Consider the following 23114-nt stretch of genomic DNA (forward strand, 5'->3'; position numbering starts at 1 on the left):
ACTGAGCTCACAATCACCATCAGCACACACATGCCTGCCACTGGCTTCTCACGCCCTCAGGCACAGGGACCTCACAATCACCACCAGCACACACATGCCAGCCACTGGCTTTTAACTCCCTCAGGTACAAGCACCTCACAATCACAACCAGAACACACGAGTCTGACACTGGCCTCTCATGCCTCCACGCACAACTGACCTCAAAATCACCACCAGCACACACATGCCTGCCACTGGCTCCTCATACCGTCATGCACAAGGACCTCACAGTCCCCCCCAGCACACACATGCCTGGCACTGGCCTCTGAAGATGTCATGAACACCTGAGCTCACAATCACCACCAGCAGACACATGCCTGGCACTGGCCTCTCAACCCGTCACGCACAAGTACCTCACAGTCACCCCCAGCACACGCATGCCTGGCACTGGCCTCTCATGACGTCACGAGCAACTGAGCTCACAATCACCACCAGTACACACATGCCTTGCACCGGCCTCTGATGATGTCACGAACAACTGAGCTCACAATCACCACCAGCACACACATGCCTGGCACTGGCCTCTCATGCCCTCAGGCACAACGACCTCAAAATCACCACCAGTAGACTAGTGCCTGGCATGGCAAGTGACAACATCAGGAACAATTGAGCTCACAATCACCACCAGCACACACATGCCTGGCACTGGCCTCTCACGCCCTCACGCACAATGACCTCACAATAACCACCAGCAAAAAAAGCCTGGCACTGGCCTCTAACGCCCTCACGCACAAGGACCTCACAATCACTACCAGCCTGTCACTGGCCTCTGATGATGTCACGAACAACTGAGCTCACAATCACCATCAGCACACACATGCCTGGCACTGGCCTCTTATGACGTCACGAACAAGTGAGCTCACAATCACCATCAGCACACACATGCCTGGCACTGGCCTCTCATGAAGTCACGAGCAACTGAGCTCACAATCACCACCAGCACACACATGCCTGCCACTGGCTTCTCACGCCCTCAGGCACAGCGACCTCACAATCACCACCAGCACACACATGCCTGCCACTGGCTTTTAACTCCCTCAGGTACAAGCACCTCACAATCACAACCAGAACACACGAGTCTGACACTGGCCTCTCATGCCTCCACGCACAACTGACCTCAAAATCACCACCAGCACACACATGCCTGCCACTGGCTCCTCATACCGTCATGCACAAGGACCTCACAGTCCCCCCCAGCACACACATGCCTGCCACTGGCCTCTGAAGACGTCATGAACAACTGAGCTCACAATCACCACCAGCACACACATGCCTGGCACTGGCCTCTCAACCCGTCACGCACAAGTACCTCACAGTCACCCCCAGCACACACATGCCTGGCAATGGCCTCTCATGACGTCACGAACAACTGAGCTCACAATCACCACCAGCACACACATGCCTGGCACCGGCCTCTGATGACATCAGGAACAATTGAGCTCACAATCACCACCAGCACACACATGCCTGCCACTGGCCTCTCATGCCCTCAGGCACAAGGACCTCAAAATCATCACCACTAGACTAGTGCCTGGCACTGGCATGTTACAACATCACGAACAACTGAGCTCACAATCACCACCAGCACACACATGCCTGGCACCGGCCTCTGATGACATCAGGAACAATTGAGCTCACAATCACCACCAGCACACACATGCCTGCCACTGGCCTCTCATGCCCTCAGGCACAAGGACCTCAAAATCACCACCAGTAGACTAGTGCCTGGCATGGCATGTGACAACATCACGAACAACTGCGCTCACAATCACCACCAGCACACAGATGCCTGGCACTGGCTTCTCGCCCTCAGACACAATGATCTCACAATAACCACCAGCAAAAAAAGCCTGGCACTGGCCTCTAACGCCCTCACGCACAAGGACCTCACAATCACCACCAGCACACACATGCCTGGCACTGGCCTCTCATGACGTCACGAACAACTGAGGTCACAATCACCATCAGCACACACATGCCTGCCACTGGCCTCTGATGACATCAGGAACAATTGAGCTCACAGTCACCATCAGCACACACATGCCTGCCACTGGCTTCTCACGCCCTCAGGCACAGGGACCTCACAATCAACACCAGCACACACATGCCAGCCACTGGCTTTTAACTCCCTCAGGTACAAGCACCTCACAATCACAACCAGAACACACGAGTCTGACACTGGCCTCTCATGCCTCCACGCACAACTGACCTCAAAATCACCACCAGCACACACATGCCTGCCACTGGCTCCTCATACCGTCATGCACAAGGACCTCACAGTCCCCCCCAGCACACACATGCCTGCCACTGGCCTCTGAAGATGTCATGAACAACTGAGCTCACAATCACCACCAGCAGACACATGCCTGGCAAGGGCCTCTCAACCCGTCACGCACAAGTACCTCACAGTCACCCCCAGCACACACATGCCTGGCACTGGCCTCTCATGACGTCACGAGCAACTGAGCTCACAATCACCACCAGCACACACATGCCTGCCACTGGCCTCGCATGACCTCAGGCACAGGGACCTCACAATCACCACCAGCACACACATGCCTGCCACTGTCTTTTAACTCCCTCAGGTACAAGCACCTCACAATCACAACCAGAACACACCAGTCTGACACTGGCCTCTCATGCCTCCACGCACAACTGACCTCAAAATCACCACCAGCACACACATGCCTGCCACTGGCTCCTCATACCGTCATGCACAAGGACCTCACAGTCCCCCCCAGCACACACATGCCTGCCACTGGCCTCTGAAGACGTCATGAACAACTGAGCTCACAATCACCACCAGCAGACACGTGCCTGCCACTGGCTTTTAACTCCCTACGGCACAAGGACCTCACAATCACCACCAGCACACACATGCCTGCCACTGGCCTCTCGCCGTCAGACACAATGACCTCACAATAACCACCAGCAAAAAAAGCCTGGCACTGGCCTCTAACGCCCTAAGGCACAAGGACCTCACAATCACCACCAGCACACACATGCCTGCCACTGGCCTCTGATGATGTCACGAACAACTGAGCTCACAATCACCACCAGCACACACATGCCTGCCACTGGCCTCTCATGACGTCACGAGCAACTGAGCTCACAATCACCACCAGCACACACATGCCTGCCACTGGATTCTCACGCCCTCAGGCACAGCGACCTCACAATCACCACCAGCACACACATGCCTGCCACTGGCTTTGAACTCCCTCAGTACAAGCACCTCACAATCACAACCAGAACACACGAGTCTGACACTGGCCTCTCATGCCTCCACGCACAACTGACCTCAAAATCACCACCAGCACACACATGCCTGCCACTGGCTCCTCATACCGTCATGCACAAGGACCTCACAGTCCCCCCCAGCACACACATGCCTGGCACTGGCCTCTGAAGATGTCATGAACACCTGAGCTCACAATCACCACCAGCAGACACATGCCTGGCACTGGCCTCTCAACCCGTCACGCACAAGTACCTCACAGTCACCCCCAGCACACACATGCCTGGCACTGGCCTCTCATGACGTCACGAGCAACTGAGCTCACAATCACCACCAGTACACACATGCCTTGCACCGGCCTCTGATGATGTCACGAACAACTGAGCTCACAATCACTACCAGCACACACATGCCTGCCACTGGCCTCTCATGCCCTCAGGCACAAGGACCTCAAAATCACCACCAGTAGACTAGTGCCTGGCATGGCAAGTGACAACATCAGGAACAATTGAGCTCACAATCACCACCAGCACACACATGCCTGGCACTGGCCTCTCACGCCCTCACGCACAATGACCTCACAATAACCACCAGCAAAAAAAGCCTGGCACTGGCCTCTAACGCCCTCACGCACAAGGACCTCACAATCACTACCAGCCTGTCACTGGCCTCTGATGATGTCACGAACAACTGAGCTCACAATCACCACCAGCACACACATGCCTGCCACTGGCCTCTTATGACGTCACGAACAACTGAGCTCACAATCACCATCAGCACACACATGCCTGCCACTGGCCTCTCATGAAGTCACGAGCAACTGAGCTCACAATCACCACCAGCACACACATGCCTGCCACTGGCTTCTCACGCCCTCAGGCACAGCGACCTCACAATCACCACCAGCACACACATGCCTGCCACTGCCTTTTAACTCCCTCAGGTACAAGCACCTCACAATCACAACCAGAACACACCAGTCTGACACTGGCCTCTCATGCCTCCACGCACAACTGACCTCACAATCACCACCAGCACACACATGCCTGCCACTGGCTCCTCATACCGTCATGCACAAGGACCTCACAGTCCCCCCCAGCACACACATGCCTGCCACTGGCCTCTGAAGACGTCATGAACAACTGAGCTCACAATCACCACCAGCAGACACATACCTGGCACTGGCCTCTCAACCCGTCACGCACAAGTACCTCACAGTCACCCCCAGCACACACATGCCTGGCAATGGCCTCTCATGACGTCACGAACAACTGAGCTCACAATCACCACCAGTACACACATGCCTGGCACCGGCCTCTGATGACATCAGGAACAATTGAGCTCACAATCACCACCAGCACACACATGCCTGCCACTGGCCTCTCATGCCCTCAGGCACAAGGACCTCAAAATCACCACCACTAGACTAGTGCCTGGTATGGCATGTGACAACATCATGAACAACTGAGCTCACAATCACCACCAGCACACACATGCCTGGCAGTGGCCTCTCGCCCTCAGACACAATGACCTCACAAAAACCACCAGCAAAAAAAGCCTGGCACTGGCCTATAAAGCCCTAAGGCACAAGGACCTCACAATTACCAGCAGCACACACATGCCTGGCACTGGCCTCTGATGATGTCACGAACAACTGAGCTCACAATCACCATCAGCACACACATGCCTGGCACTGGCCTCTCATGACGTCACGAACAACTGAGCTCACAATCACCACCAGCACACAGATGCCTGGCACCGGCCTCTGATGACATCAGGAACAATTGAGCTCACAATCACCACCAGCACACACATGCCTGGCAGTGGCCTCTCACGCCCTCACGCACAAGGACCTCACAATAACCACCAGCAAAAAAAGCCTGGCACTGGCCTCTCACTCCCTCACGCACAAGGACCTCACAATCACCACCAGCCTGGCACTGGCCTCTCATGACGTCACGAGCAACTGAGCTCACAATCACCACCAGCACACACATGCCTGCCACTGGCCTCGCATGACCTCAGGCACAGGGACCTCACAATCACCACCAGCACACACATGCCTGCCACTGCCTTTTAACTCCCTCAGGTACAAGCACCTCACAATCACAACCAGAACACACCAGTCTGACACTGGCCTCTCATGCCTCCACGCACAACTGACCTCAAAATCACCACCAGCACACACATGCCTGCCACTGGCTCCTCATACCGTCATGCACAAGGACCTCACAGTCCCCCCCAGCACACACATGCCTGCCACTGGCCTCTGAAGACGTCATGAACAACTGAGCTCACAATCACCACCAGCAGACACGTGCCTGCCACTGGCTTTTAACTCCCTACGGCACAAGGACCTCACAATCACCACCAGCACACACATGCCTGGCAATGGCCTCTCATGACGTCACGAACAACTGAGCTCACAATCACCACCAGCACACACATGCCTGCCACCGGCCTCTGATGACATCAGGAACAATTGAGCTCACAATCACCACCAGCACACACATGCCTGCCACTGGCCTCTCATGCCCTCAGGCACAAGGACCTCAAAATCATCACCACTAGACTAGTGCCTGGCACTGGCATGTGACAACATCACGAACAACTGAGCTCACAATCACCACCAGCACACACATGCCTGGCACCGGCCTCTGATGACATCAGGAACAATTGAGCTCACAATCACCACCAGCACACACATGCCTGCCACTGGCCTCTCATGCCCTCAGGCACAAGGACCTCAAAATCACCACCATTAGACTAGTGCCTGGCACTGGCATGTGACAACATCATGAACAACTGCGCTCACAATCACCACCAGCACACAGATGCCTGGCACTGGCTTCTCGCCCTCAGACACAATGACCTCACAATAACCACCAGCAAAAAAAGCCTGGCACTGGCCTCTAACGCCCTCAGGCACAAGGACCTCACAATCACCACCAGCACACACATGCCTGGCACTGGCCTCTGATGATGTCACGAACAACTGAGCTCACAATCACCATCAGCACACACATGCCTGCCACTGGCCTCTGATGACATCAGGAACAATTGAGCTCACAGTCACCATCAGCACACACATGCCTGCCACTGGCTTCTCACGCCCTCAGGCACAGGGACCTCACAATCACCACCAGCACACACATGCCTGCCACTGGCTTTTAACTCCCTCAGGTACAAGCACCTCACAATCACAACCAGAACACACCAGTCTGACACTCGCCTCTCATGCCTCCACGCACAACTGACCTCAAAATCACCACCAGCACACACATGCCTGCCACTGGCTCCTCATACCGTCATGCACAAGGACCTCACAGTCCCCCCCAGCACACACATGCCTGCCACTGGCCTCTGAAGATGTCATGAACAACTGAGCTCACAATCACCACCAGCAGACACATGCCTGGCAAGGGCCTCTAAACCCGTCACGCACAAGTACCTCACAGTCACCCCCAGCACACACATGCCTGGCAATGGCCTCTCATGACCTAACGAGCAACTGAGCTCACAATCACCACCAGTACACACATGCCTGGCACCGGCCTCTGATGACATCAGGAACAATTGAGCTCACAATCACCACCAGCACACACATGCCTGCCACTGGCCTCTCATGCCCTCAGGCACAAGGACCTCAAAATCACCACCAGTAGACTAGTGCCTGGCATGGCATGTGACAACATCATGAACAACTGAGCTCACAATCACCACCAGCACACACATGCCTGGCACTGGCGTCTCGCCCTCAGACACAATGACCTCACAAAAACCACCAGCAAAAAAAGCCTGGCACTGGCCTCTAACGCCCTCACGCAGAAGGACCTCACAATCACCACCAGCACACACATGCCTGGCACTGGCCTCTGATGATGTCACGAACAACTGAGCTCACAATCACCATCAGCACACACATGCCTGGCACTGGCCTCTCATGACGTCAAAAACAACTGAGCTCACAATCACCACCAGCACACACATGCCTGGCACCGGCCTCTGATGACATCAGGAACAATTGAGCTCACAATCACCACCAGCACACACATGCCTGCCACTGGCCTCTCATGCCCTCAGGCACAAGGACCTCAAAATCACCACCACTAGAATAGTGCCTGGCATGGCATGTGGCAACATCATGAACAACTGAGCTCGCAATCACCACCAGCACACACATGCCTGCCACTGGCCTCTCGTCGTCAGACACAATGACCTCACAATAACCACCAGCAAAAAAAGCCTGGCACTGGCCTCTAACGCCCTAAGGCACAAGGACCTCACAATCAACACCAGCACACACATGCCTGGCACTGGCCTCTGATGATGTCACGAACAACTGAGCTCACAATCACCACCAGCACACACATGCCTGCCACTGGCCTCTCATGAAGTCACGAGCAACTGAGCTCACAATCACTACCAGCACACACATGCCTGCCACTGGATTCTCACGCCCTCAGGCACAGCGACCTCACAATCAACAGCAGCACACACATGCCTGCCACTGCCTTTTAACTCCCTCAGGTACAAGCACCTCACAATCACAACCAGAACACACCAGTCTGACACTGGCCTCTCATGCCTCCACGCACAACTAACCTCAAAATCACCACCAGCACACACATGCCTGCCACTGGCTCCTCATACCGTCATGCACAAGGACCTCACAGTCCCCCCCAGCACACACATGCCTGCCACTGGCCTCTGAAGACGTCATGAACAACTGAGCTCACAATCACCACCAGCAGACACATGCCTGGCACTGGCTTCTCAACCCGTCACGCACAAGTACCTCACAGTCACCCCCAGCACACACATGCCTCGCAATGGCCTCTCATGACGTAATGAGCAACTGAGCTCACAATCACCACCAGCACACACATGCCTGGCACCGGCCTCTGATGACATCAGGAACAATTGAGCTCATAATCACCACCAGCACACACATGCCTGCCACTGGCCTCTCATGCCCTCAGGCACAAGGACCTCACAATCACCACCAGTAGACTAGTGCCTGGCATGGCATGTGACAACATCACGAACACCTGAGCTCACAATCACCACCAGCACACACATGCCTGGCAGTGGCCTCTCGCCCTCAGACACAATGACCTCACAAAAACCACCAGCAAAAAAAGCCTGGCACTGGCCTCTAACGCCCTAAGGCACAAGGACCTCACAATCACCACCAGCACACACATGCCTGGCACTGGCCTCTGATGATGTCACGAACAACTGAGCTCACAATCACCACCAGCACACACATGCCTGCCACTGGCTTCTCACGCCCTCAGGCACAGGGACCTCACAATCACCACCAGCACACACATGCCTGCCACTGGCTTTGAACTCCCTCAGGTACAAGCACCTCACAATCACAACCAGAACACACGAGTCTGACACTGGCCTCTCATGCCTCCACGCACAACTGACCTCAAAATCACCACCAGCACACACATGCCTGCCACTGGCTCCTCATACCGTCATGCACAAGGACCTCACAGTCCCCCCCAGCACACACATGCCTGCCACTGGCCTCTGAAGACGTCATGAACAACTGAGCTCACAATCACCACCAGCAGATACGTGCCTGGCACTGGCCTCTCAACCCGTCACGCACAAGTACCTCACAGTCACCCCCAGCACACACATGACTGGCAATGGCCTCTCATGACGTCACGAGCAACTGAGCTCACAATCACCACCAGCACACACATGCCTGCCACTGGCCCCTCATGCCCTCAGGCACAAGGACATCAAAATCACCATCACTAGACTAGTGCCTGGCATGGCATGTGACAACATCATGAACAACTGAGCTCACAATCACCACCAGCACACACATGCCTGCCACTGGCCTCTCACGCCCTCACGCACAAGGAGCTCACAATAACCACCAGCAAAAAAAGCCTGGCACTGGCCTCTAACGCCCTCACGCACAAGGACCTCACAATCACCACCAGCCTGGCACTGGCCTCTGATGATGTCACGAACAACTGAGCTCACAATCACCACGAGCACACACATGCCTGGCACTGGCTTCTCATGACGTCACGAACAACTGACCTCACAATCATCACCAGCACACACATGCCTGGCACCGGCCTCTGATGACATCAGGAACAGGGACCTCACAATCACCACCAGCACACACATGCCTGCCACTGGCTTTTAACTCCCTCAGGTACAAGCACCTCACAATCACAACCAGAACACACCAGTCTGACACTGGCCTCTCATGCCTCCACGCACAACTGACCTCAAAATCACCACCAGCACACACATGCCTGCCACTGGCTCCTCATACCGTCATGCACAAGGACCTCACAGTCCCCCCCAGCACACACATGCCTGCCACTGGCCTCTGAAGACGTCATGAACAACTGAGCTCACAATCACCACGAGCAGACACGTGCCTGCCACTGGCTTTTAACTCCCTACGGTACAAGGACCTCACAATCACCACCAGCAGACACATGCCTGGCACTGGCCTCTCAACCCGTCACGCACAAGTACCTCACAATCACCACCAGCACACACATGCCTGGCAATGGCCTCTGATGATATCACGAACAACTGAGCTCACAATCACCATCAGCACACACATCCCTGCCACTGGCCTCTGATGACGTCACGAGCAACTGAGCTCACAATCACCACCAGCACACACATGCCTGCCACTGGCTTCTCACGCCCTCAGGCACAGGGACCTCACAATCACCACCAGCACACACATGCCTGCCACTGGCTTCTCACACCCTCAGGTACAAGCACCTCACAATCACAACCAGAACACACCAGTCTGACACTGGCCTCTCATGCCTCCACGCACAACGGACCTCAAAATCACCACCAGCACACACATGCCTGCCACTGGCTCCTCATACTGTCATGCACAAGGACCTCACAGTCCCCCCCAGCACACACATGCCTGCCACTGGCCTCTGAAGACGTCATGAACAACTGAGCTCACAATCACCACCAGCAGACACGTGCCTGGCACTGGCCTCTCAACCCGTCACGCACAAGTACCTCACAGTCACCCCCAGCACACACATGCCTGGCACTGGCCTCTGAAGACGTAACGAGCAACTGAGCTCACAATCACCACCAGCACACACATGCCTGGCACCGGCCTCTGATGACATCAGGAACAATTGAGCTCACAATCACCACCAGCACACACATGCCTGCCCTGGCCTTTCATGCCCTCAGGCACAAGGACCTCAAAATCACCAACACTAGTCTAGTGCCTGGCATGGCATGTGACAACATCACGAACAACTGAGCTCACAATCACCACCAGCACACACATGCCTGGCACTGGCCTCTCGCCCTCAGACACAATGACCTCACAAAAACCACCAGCAAAAAAAGCCTGATACTGGCCTCTAACGCCCTAAGGCACAAGGACCTCACAATCACCACCAGCACACAGTGCCTGGCACTGGTCTCTGATCATGTCACGAACAACTGAGCTCACAATCACCACGAGCACACACATGCCTGGCACTGGCCTCTCATGACGTCACGAACAACTGAGCTCACAATCACCACCAGCACACACATGCCTGGCACCGGCCTCTGATGACATCAGGAACAATTGAGCTCACAATCACCACCAGCACACACATGCCTGCCACTGGCCTCTCGCCCTCAGACACAAGGACCTCACAATAACCACCAGCAAAAAAAGCCTGGCACTGGCCTCTAACGCCCTCACGCACAAGGACCTCACAATCACCACCAGCACACACATGCCTGCCACTGGCCTCTGATGATGTTACGAACAACTGAGCTCACAATCACCACCAGCACACACATGCGTGGCACTGGCCTATGATGATGTCACGAACAACTGAGCTCACAATCACCATCAGCACACACATGCCTGGCACTGGCCTCTCATGACGTCACGAGCAACTGAGCTCACAATCACCACCAGCACACACATGCCTGCCACTGGCTTCTCACGCCCTCAGGCACAGCGACCTCACAATCACCACCAGCACACACATGCCTGCCACTGGCTTCTCACACCCTCAGGTACAAGCACCTCACAATCACAACCAGAACACACCAGTCTGACACTGGCCTCTCATGCCTCCACGCACAACTGACCTCAAAATCACCACCAGCACACACATGCCTGCCACTGGCTCCTCATACCGTCATGCACAAGGACCTCACAGTCCCCCCCAGCACACACAAGCCTGCCACTGGCCTCTGAAGACGTCACGCACAAGTACCTCACAGTCACCCCGAGCACACACATGCCTGGCAATGGCCTCTCATAACGTCACGAACAACTGAGCTCACAATCACCACCAGCACACACATGCCTGCCACTGGCCTCTCATGACGTCACGAGCAACTGAGCTCACAATCACCACCAGCACACACATGCCTGCCACTGGCTTTGAACTCCCTCAGGTACAAGCACCTCACAATCACAACCAGAACACACCAGTCTGACACTGGCCTCTCATGCCTCCACGCACAACTGACCTCAAAATCACCACCAGCACACACATGCCTGCCACTGGCTCCTCATACCGTCATGCACAAGGACCTCACAGTCCCCCCAGCACACACATGCCTGGCACTGGCCTCTGAAGACGTCATGAACAACTGAGCTCACAATCACCACCAGCAGACACATGCCTGGCACTGGCTTTTAACTTCCTACAGCACAAGGACCTCACAATCACCACCAGCAGACACATGCCTGGCACTGGCCTCTCAACCCGTCACGCACAAGTACCTCACAGTCACCACCAGCACACACATGCCTGGCAATGGCCTCTCATGACGTAACGAGCAACTGAGCTCACAATCACCACCAGCACACACATGCCTGGCACCGGCCTCTGATGACATCAGGAACAATTGAGCTCACAATCACCACCAGCACACACATGCCTGCCACTGGCCTCTCATGCCCTCAGGCACAAGGACCTCAAAATCACCACCACTACAATAGTGCCTGGCATGGCATGTGACAACATCATGAACAACTGAGCTCACAATCACCACCAGCACACACATGCCTGCCACTGGCCTCTCGCCCTCAGATACAATGACCTCACAATAAACACCAGCAAAAAAAGCCTGGCACTGGCCTCTAACGCCCTCACGCACAAGGACCTCACAATCACCACCAGCACACACATGCCTGCCACTGGCCTCTGATGATGTTACGAACAACTGAGCTCACAATTACCACCAGCACACACATGCCTGGCACTGGCCTATGATGATGTCACGAACAACTGAGCTCACAATCACCATCAGCACACACATGCCTGGCACTGGCCTCTCATGACGTCACGAGCAACTGAGCTCACAATCACCACCAGCACACACATGCCTGCCACTGGCTTCTCACGCCCTCAGGCACAGCGACCTCACAATCACCACCAGCACACACATGCCTGCCACTGGCTTTGAACTCCCTCAGGTACAAGCACCTCACAATCACCACCAGAACACACCAGTCTGACACTGGCCTCTCATGCCTCCACGCACAACTGACCTCAAAATCACCACCAGCACACACATGCCTGCCACTGGCTCCTCATACCGTCACTCACAAGGACCTCACAGTCCCCCCCAGCACACACATGCCTGGCACCGGCCTCTGAAGATGTCATGAACAACTGAGCTCACAATCACCACCAGCAGACACATGACTGGCACTGACCTCTAAACCCGTCACGCACAAGTACCTCACAGTCACCCCCAGCACACACATGCCTGGCAATGGCCTCTCATGACGTCACGAGCAACTGAGCTCACAATCACCACCAGTACACACATGCCTGCCACTGGCCTCTGAAGACGTCATGAACAACTGAGCTCACAATCACGACCAGCACACACATGCCTGGCACTGGCCTCTCATGACGCCACGAGCAACTGAGCTCACAATCACCACCAGCAGACACGTGCCTCCCACTGGCTTTTAACTCCCTACGGCACAAGGACCTCACAATCACCACCAGCACACACATGCCTGGCACTGGCCTCTCAACCCGACACGCACAAGTACCTCACAGTCACCCCCAGCACACACATGCCTGGCAATGGCCTCTCATGACGTCACGAACAACTGAGCTCACAATCACCACCAGCACACACATGCCTGGCACCGGCCTCTGATGACATCAGGAACAATTGAGCTCACAATCACCCCCAGCACACACATGCCTGCCCTGGCCTTTCATGCCCTCAGGCACAAGGACCTCAAAATCACCACCACTAGTCTAGTGCCTGGCATGGCATGTGACAACATCACGAACAACTGAGCTCACAATCACCACCAGCACACACATGCCTGCCACTGGCGTCTCGCCCTCAGACACAATGACCTCACAAAAACCACCAGCAAAAAAAGCCTGGCACTGGCCTCTAACGCCCTAAGGCACAAGGACCTCACAATCACCACCAGCACACAGTGCCTGCCACTGCTCTCTGATGATGTCACGAACAACTGAGCTCACAATCACCATCAGCACACACATGCCTGGCAATGGCCTCTCATGACGTCACGAACAACTGAGCTCACAATCACCACCAGCACACAGATGCCTGGCACCGGCCTCTGATGACATCAGGAACAATTGAGCTCACAATCACCACCAGCACACACATACCTGCCACTGGTCTCTCACGCCCTCACGCACAAGGACCTCAGAATAACCACCAGCAAAAAAAGCCTGGCACTGGCCTCTAACGCCCTAAGGTACAAGGACCTCACAATCACCACCAGCACACACATGCCTGGCACTGGCCTCTGATGATGTCACGAACAACTGAGCTCACAATCGCCACCAGCACACACATGCCCTAAGGCACTGGCCTCTGATGACGTCACGAACAACTGAGCTCACAATCACCATCAGCACACACATGCCTGCCACTGGCCTCTCATGACGTCACGAGCAACTGAGCTCACAATCACCACCAGCACACACATGCCTGCCACTGGCTTCTCACGCCCTCAGGCACAGGGACCTCACAATCACCACCAGCACACACATGCCTGCCACTGGCTTCTCACACCCTCAGGTACAAGCACCTCACAATCACAACCAGAACACACCAGTCTGACACTGGCCTCTCATGCCTCCACGCACAACTGACCTCAAAATCACCACCAGCACACACATGCCTGCCACTGGCTCCTCATACCGTCATGCACAAGGACCTCACAGTCCCCCCCAGCACACACATGCCTGCCACTGGCCTCTGAAGACGTCATGAACAACTGAGCTCACAATCACCACCAGCACACACATGCCTGCCACTGGCTTTCAACTTCCTACAGCACAAGGACCTCACAATCACCACCAGCAGACACATGCCTGGCACTGGCCTCTCAACCCGTCACGCACAAGTACCTCACAGTCACCCCCAGCACACACATGCCTGGCAATGGCCTCTCATGACGTAACGAGCAACTGAGCTCACAATCACCACCAGCACACACATGCCTGGCACCAGCCTCTGATGACATCAGGAACAATTGAGCTCACAATCACCACCAGCACACACATGCCTGCCACTGGCCTCTCATGCCCTCAGGCACAAGGACCTCAAAATCACCACCAGTAGACTAGTGCCTGGCATGGCATGTGACAACATCATGAACAACTGAGCTCACAATCACCACCAGCACACACATGCCTGGCACTGGCCTCTCGCCCTCAGACACAATGACCTCACAATAACCACCAGCAAAAAAAGCCTGGCACTGGCCTCTAACGCCCTAAGGCACAAGGACCTCACAATCACCACCAGCACACAGTGCCTGCCACTGGTCTCTGATGATGTCACGAACAACTGAGCTCACAATCACCATCAGCACACACATGCCTGGCACTGGCCTCTCATGACGTCACGAGCAACTGAGCTCACAATCACCACCAGCACACACATGCCTGGCACTGGCTTTTAACTCCCTCAGGTACAAGCACCTCACAATCACAACCAGAACACACCAGTCCGACACTGGCCTCTCATGCCTCCACGCACAACTGACCTCAAAATCACCACCAGCACACACATGCCTGCCACTGGCTCCTCATACCGTCATGCACAAGGACCTCACAGTCCCCCCCAGCACACACATGCCTGCCACTGGCCTCTGAAGACGTCACGCACAAGTACCTCACAGTCACCCCGAGCACACACATGCCTGGCAATGGCCTCTCATAACGTCACGAACAACTGAGCTCACAATCACCACCAGCACACACATGCCTGGCACCGGCCTCTGATGACATCAGGAACAATTGAGCTCACAATCACCACCAGCACACACATGCCTGCCACTGGCCTCTCATGCCCTCAGGCACAAGGACCTCACAATCACCACCACTAGACTAGTGCCTGGCATGGCATGTGACAACATCATGAACAACTGAGCTCACAATCACCACCAGCACACACATGCCTGCCACTGGCCTTTCGCCCTCAGACACAATGACCTCACAAAAACTACCAGCAAAAAAAGCCTGGCACTGGCCTCTAACGCCCTCACGCAGAAGGTCCTCACAATCACCACCAGCACACACATGCCTGCCACTGCTCTCTGATGATGTCACGAACAACTGAGCTCAAAATCACCACCAGCACACACATGCCTGCCACTGGCCTCTGAAGACGTCATGAACAACTGAGCTCACAATCACGACCAGCACACACATGCCTGGCACTGGCCTCTCATGACGTCACGAGCAACTGAGCTCACAATCACCACCAGCACACACATGCCTGCCACTGGCTTCTCACGCCCTCAGGCACAGCGACCTCACAATCACCACCAGCACACACATGCCTGCCACTGGCTTTTAACTCCCTCAGGTACAAGCACCTCACAATCACAACCAGAACACACCAGTCTGACACTGGCCTCTCATGCCTCCACGCACAACTGACCTCAAAATCACCACCAGCACACACATGCCTGCCACTGGCTCCTCATACCGTCATGCACAAGGACCTCACAGTCCCCCCCAGCACACACATGCCTGCCACTGGCCTCTGAAGACGTCATGAACAACGGAGCTCACAATCATCACCAGCACACACATGCCTGGCACCGGCCTCTGATGACATCAGGAACAATTGAGCTCACAATCACCACCAGCACACACATGCCTGGCAATGGCCTCTCATGACGTAACGAGCAACTGAGCGCACAATCACCACCAGCACACACATGCCTGGCACCGGCCTCTGATGACATCAGGAACAATTGAGCTCACAATCACCACCAGCACACACATGCCTGCCACTGGCCTCTCATGCCCTCAGGCACAATGACCTCACAATAACCACCAGCAAAAAAAGCCTGGCACTGGCCTCTAACGCCCTAAGGCACAAGGACATCACAACCAACACCAGCACACACATGCCTGGCACTGGACTCTCATGACGTCACGAACAACTGAGCTCACAATCACCATCAGCACACACATGCCTGCCACTGGCCTCTCATGACGTCACGAGCAACTGAGCTCACAATCACCACCAGCACACACATGCCTGCCACTGGATTCTCACGCCCTCAGGCACAGGGACCTCACAATCACCACCAGCACACACATGCCTGCCACTGACTTTTAACTCCCTCAGGTACAAGCACCTCACAATCACAACCAGAACACACCAGTCTGACACTGGCCTCTCATGCCTCCACGCACAACTGACCTCAAAATCACCACCAGCACACACATGCCTGCCACTGGCTCCTCATACCGTCATGCACAAGGACCTCACAGTCCCCCCCAGCACACACATGCCTGCCACTGGCCTCTGAAGACGTCATGAACAACTGAGCTCACAATCACCACCAGCACAAACATGCCTGGCACCGGCCTCTGATGACATCAGGAACAATTGAGCTCACAATCACCACCAGCACACACATGCCTGGCACTGGCCTCTCATGACGTAACGAGCAACTGAGCGCACAATCACCACCAGCACACACATGCCTGGCACCGGCCTCTGATGACATCAGGAACAATTGAGCTCACAATCACCACCAGCACACACATGCCTGCCACTGGCCTCTCATGCCCTCAGGCACAAGGACCTCACAATAACCACCAGCAAAAAAAGCCTGGCACTGGCCTCTAACGCCCTAAGGCACAAGGACATCACAACCAACACCAGCACACACATGCCTGGCACTGGCCTCTGATGATGTCACGAACAACTGAGCTCACAATCACCATCAGCACACACATGCCTGCCACTGGCCTCTCATGACGTCACGAGCAACTGAGCTCACAATCACCACCAGCACACACATGCCTGCCACTGGATTCTCACGCCCTCAGGCACAGGGACCTCACAATCACCACCAGCACACACATGCCTGCCACTGGCTTCTCACACCCTCAGGTACAAGCACCTCACAATCACAACCAGAACACACCAGTCTGACACTGGCCTCTCATGCCTCCACGCACAACTGACCTCAAAATCACCACCAGCACACACATGCCTGCCACTGGCTCCTCATACCGTCATGCACAAGGACCTCACAGTCCCCCCCAGCACAAACATGCCTGCCACTGGCCTCTGAAGACGTCATGAACAACTGAGCTCACAATCACCACCAGCAGACACGTGCCTGCCACTGGCTTTTAACTCCCTACGGCACAAGGACCTCACAATCACCACCAGCAGACACATGCCTGCCACTGGCCTCTCAACCCGTCACGCACAAGTACCTCACAGTCACCCCCAGCACACACATGCCTGGCAATGGCCTCTCATGACGTCACGAACAACTGAGCTCACAATCACCACCAGCACACACATGCCTGGCACCGGCCTCTGATGACATCAGGAACAATTGAGCTCACAAACACCCCCAGCACACACATGCCTGCCCTGGCCTTTCATGCCCTCAGGCACAAGGACCTCAAAATCACCACCACTAGTCTAGTGCCTGGTATGGCATGTGACAACATCACGAACAACTGAGCTCACAATCACCACCAGCACACACATGCCTGGCACTGGCGTCTCGCCCTCAGACACAATGACCTCACAAAAACCACCAGCAAAAAAAGCCTGGCACTGGCCTCTAACGCCCTAAGGCACAAGGACCTCACAATCACCACCAGCACACAGTGCCTGCCACTGCTCTCTGATGATGTCACGAACAACTGAGCTCACAATCACCATCAGCACACACATGCCTGGCACTGGCGTCTCGCCCTCAGACACAATGACCTCACAAAAACCACCAGCAAAAAAAGCCTGGCACTGGCCTCTAACGCCCTAAGGCACAAGGACCTCACAATCACCACCAGCACACAGTGCCTGCCACTGCTCTCTGATGATGTCACGAACAACTGAGCTCACAATCACCATCAGCACACACATGCCTGGCAATGGCCTCTCATGACGTCACGAGCAACTGAGCTCACAATCACCACCAGCACACAGATGCCTGGCACCGGCCTCTGATGACATCAGGAACAATTGAGCTCACAATCACCACCAGCACACACATACCTGCCACTGGCCTCTCACGCCCTCACGCACAAGGACCTCAGAATAACCACCAGCAAAAAAAGCCTGGCACTGGCCTCTAACGCCCTAAGGTACAAGGACCTCACAATCACCACCAGCACACACATGCCTGGCACTGGCCTCTGATGATGTCACGAACAACTGAGCTCACAATCACCACCAGCACACACATGCCCTAAGGCACTGGCCTCTGATGACGTCACGAACAACTGAGCTCACAATCACGATCAGCACACACATGCCTGCCACTGGCCTCTCATGACGTCACGAGCAACTGAGCTCACAATCACCACCAGCACACACATGCCTGCCACTGGCTTCTCACGCCCTCAGGCACAGGGACCTCACAATCACCACCAGCACACACATGCCTGCCACTGCCTTTTAACTCCCTCAGGTACAAGCACCTCACAATCACAACCAGGACACACCAGTCTGACACTGGCCTCTCATGCCTCCACGCACAACTGACCTCACAATCACCACCAGCACACACATGCCTGCCACTGGCTCCTCATACCGTCATGCACAAGGACCTCACAGTCCCCCCCAGCACACACATGCCTGCCACTGGACTCTGAAGACGTCATGAACAACTGAGCTCACAATCACCACCAGCAGACACGTGCCTGCCACGGGCTTTTAACTCCCTACGGCACAAGGACCTCACAATCACCACCAGCAGACACATGCCTGCCACTGGCCTCACAACCCGTCACGCACAAGTACCTCACAGTCACCCCCAGCACACACATGCCTGGCACTGGCCTCTGAAGACATAACGAACAACTGAGCTCACAATCACCACCAGCACACACATGCCTGCCACTGGCTCCTCATACCGTCATGCACAAGGACCTCACAGCCCCCCCAGCACACACATGCCTGCCACTGGCCTCTGAAGACGTCATGAACAACTGAGCTCACAATCACCACCAGCACACACATGCCTGCCACTGGCTTCTCACGCCCTCAGGCACAGCGACCTCACAATCACCACCAGCACACACATTCCTGCCACTGGCTTTGAACTCCCTCAGGTACAAGCACCTCACAATCACAACCAGAACACACCAGTCTGACACTGGCCTCTCATGCCTCCACGCACAACTGACCTCAAAATCACCACCAGCACACACATGCCTGCCACTGGCTCCTCATACCGTCATGCACAAGGACCTCACAGTCCCCCCCAGCACACACATGCCTGCCACTGGCCTCTGAAGACGTCACGCACAAGTACCTCACAGTCACCCCGAGCACACACATGCCTGGCAATGGCCTCTCATAACGTCACGAACAACTGAGCTCACAATCACCACCAGCACACACATGCCTGGCACCGGACTCTGATGACATCAGGAACAATTGAGCTCACAATCACCACCAGCACACACATGCCTGCCACTGGCCTCTCATGCCCTCAGGCACAAGCACCTCACAATCACCACCACTAGACTAGTGCCTGGCATGGCATGTGGCAACATCACAAACAACTGAGCTCACAATCACCACCAGCACACACATGCCTGCCACTGGCCTCTCGCCCTCAGACACAATGACCTCACAAAAACTACCAGCAAAAAAAGCCTGGCACTGGCCTCTAACGCCCTCACGCAGAAGGTCCTCACAATCACCACCAGCACACACATGCCTGCCACTGCTCTCTGATGATGTCACGAACAACTGAGCTCAAAATCACCACCAGCACACACATGCCTGCCACTGGCCTCTGATGACGTCACGAGCAACTGAGCTCACAATCACCACCAGCACACACCTGCCTGCCACTGGCCTCTGATGACGTCACGAGCAACTGTGCTCACAATCACCACCAGCACACACATGCCTGCCACTGGCTTTTAACTCCCTCAGGTACAAGCACCTCACAATCACAACCAAAAAATACGAGTCTGACAGTGGCCTCTCATGCCTCCACGCACAACTGACCTCAAAATTACCACCAGCACACACATGGCTGCCACTGGCTCCTCATACCGTCATGCACAAGGACCTCACAGTCCCCCCCAGCACACACATGCCTGCCACTGGCCTCTGAAGACGTCATGAACAACTGAGCTCACAATCACCACCAGCACACACGTGCCTGCCACTGGCTTTTAACTCCCTACGGCACAAGGACCTCACAATCACAACCAGCACACACATGCCTGGCACTGGCCTCTCAACCCGTCACGCACAAGTACCTCATAGTCACCCCCAGCACACACATGCCTAGCAATGGCCTCTCATGACTTCACGAGCAACTGAGCTCACAATCACCACCAGCACACACATGCCTGGCACTGGCCTCTGATGACATCAGGAACAATTGAGCTCACAATCACTACCAGCACACACATGCCTGCCACTGGCCTCTCATGCCCTCAGGCACAAGGACCTCACAATCACCACCACTAGACTAGTGCCTGGCATGGCATGTGACAACATCATGAACAACTGAGCTCACAATCACCATCAGCACACACATGCCTGGCACTGGCCTCTAACGCCCTCAGACACAATGACCTCACAATAACCACCAGCAAAAAAAGCCTGGCACTGGCCTCTAACGCCCTCGGGCACAAGGACCTTACAATCACCACCAGCACACACATGCCTGGCACTGGCCTCTGATGATGTCACGAATAACTGAGCTCACAATCACCACCAGCACACACATGCCTGCCACTGGCCTCTCATGATGTCACGAGCAACTGAGCTCACAATCACCACCAGCACACACATGCCTGCCACTGGCTCCTCATACCGTCATGCACAAGTACCTCACAGTCCCCCCCAGCACACACATGCCTGCCACTGGCCTCTGAAGACGTCATGAACAACTGAGCTCAAAATCACCACCAGCAGACACGTGCCTGACACTGGCTTTTAACTCCCTACGGCACAAGGACCTCACAATCATCACGAGCAGACACATGCCTGGCAATGGCCTCACAACCCGTCACGCAGAAGTACCTCACAGTCACCCCCAGCAGACACATGCCTGGCACCGATCTCCGAAGACGTAACGAGCAACTGAGCTCACAATCACCACCAGCACACACATGCCTGCCACTGGCCTCTCATGCCCTCAGGCACAAGGACCTCAAAATCATCTCCACTAGACTAGTGCCTGGCACTGGCATGTGAAAACATCACGAACAACTGAGCTCACAATCACCAAAAGCACACACATGCCTGGCACTGGCCTCTGATGACATCAGGAACAATTGAGCTCACAATCACCACCAGCACACACATGCCTGGCACTGGCCTCTCATGCCCTCAGGCACAAGGACCTCACAATAACCACCAGCAAAAAAAGCCTGGCACTGGCCTCTAACGCCCTCACGCAGAAGGACCTCACAATCACCACCAGCACACACATGCCTGGCACTGGCCTCTGATGATGTCACGAACAACTGAGCTCACAATCACCATTAGCACACACATACCTGCCACTGGCCTCTGATGACGTCACGAGCAACTGTGCTCACAATCACCACCAGCACACACATGCCTGGCACTGGCCTCTGAAGACGTCATGGACAACTGAGCTCACAATCACCACCAGCAGACACATGCCTGGCACTGGCCTCTCATGACGTCACGAGCAACTGAGCTCACAATCACCACCAGCACACACATGCCTGCCACTGGCTTCTCACGCCCTCAGGCACAGGGACCTCACAATCACCACCAGCACACACATGCCTGCCACTGGCTTTGAACTCCCTCAGGTACAAGCACCTCACAATCACAACCAGAACACACCAGTCTGACACTGGCCTCTCATGCCTCCACGCACAACTGACCTCAAAATCACCACCAGCACACACATGCCTGCCACTGGCTCCTCATACTGTCATGCACAAGGACCTCACAGTCCCCCCCAGCACACACATGCCTGCCACTGGCCTCTGAAGACGTCACGCACAAGTACCTCACAGTCACCCCGAGCACACACATGCCTGGCAATGGCCTCTCATAACGTCACGAACAACTGAGCTCACAATCACCACCAGCACACACATGCCTGGCACCGGACTCTGATGACATCAGGAACAATTGAGCTCACAATCACCACCAGCACACACATGCCTGCCACTGGCCTCTCATGCCCTCAGGCACAAGCACCTCACAATCACCACCACTAGACTAGTGCCTGGCATGGCATGTGGCAACATCACAAACAACTGAGTTCACAATCACCACCAGCACACACATGCCTGGCACTGGCCTCTCGCCCTCAGACACAATGACCTCACAA

The sequence above is a fragment of the Struthio camelus genome, chromosome 5, assembly GCF_040807025.1.
Source record: "Struthio camelus isolate bStrCam1 chromosome 5, bStrCam1.hap1, whole genome shotgun sequence".
Taxonomy (NCBI): Eukaryota; Metazoa; Chordata; class Aves; order Struthioniformes; family Struthionidae; genus Struthio; species Struthio camelus.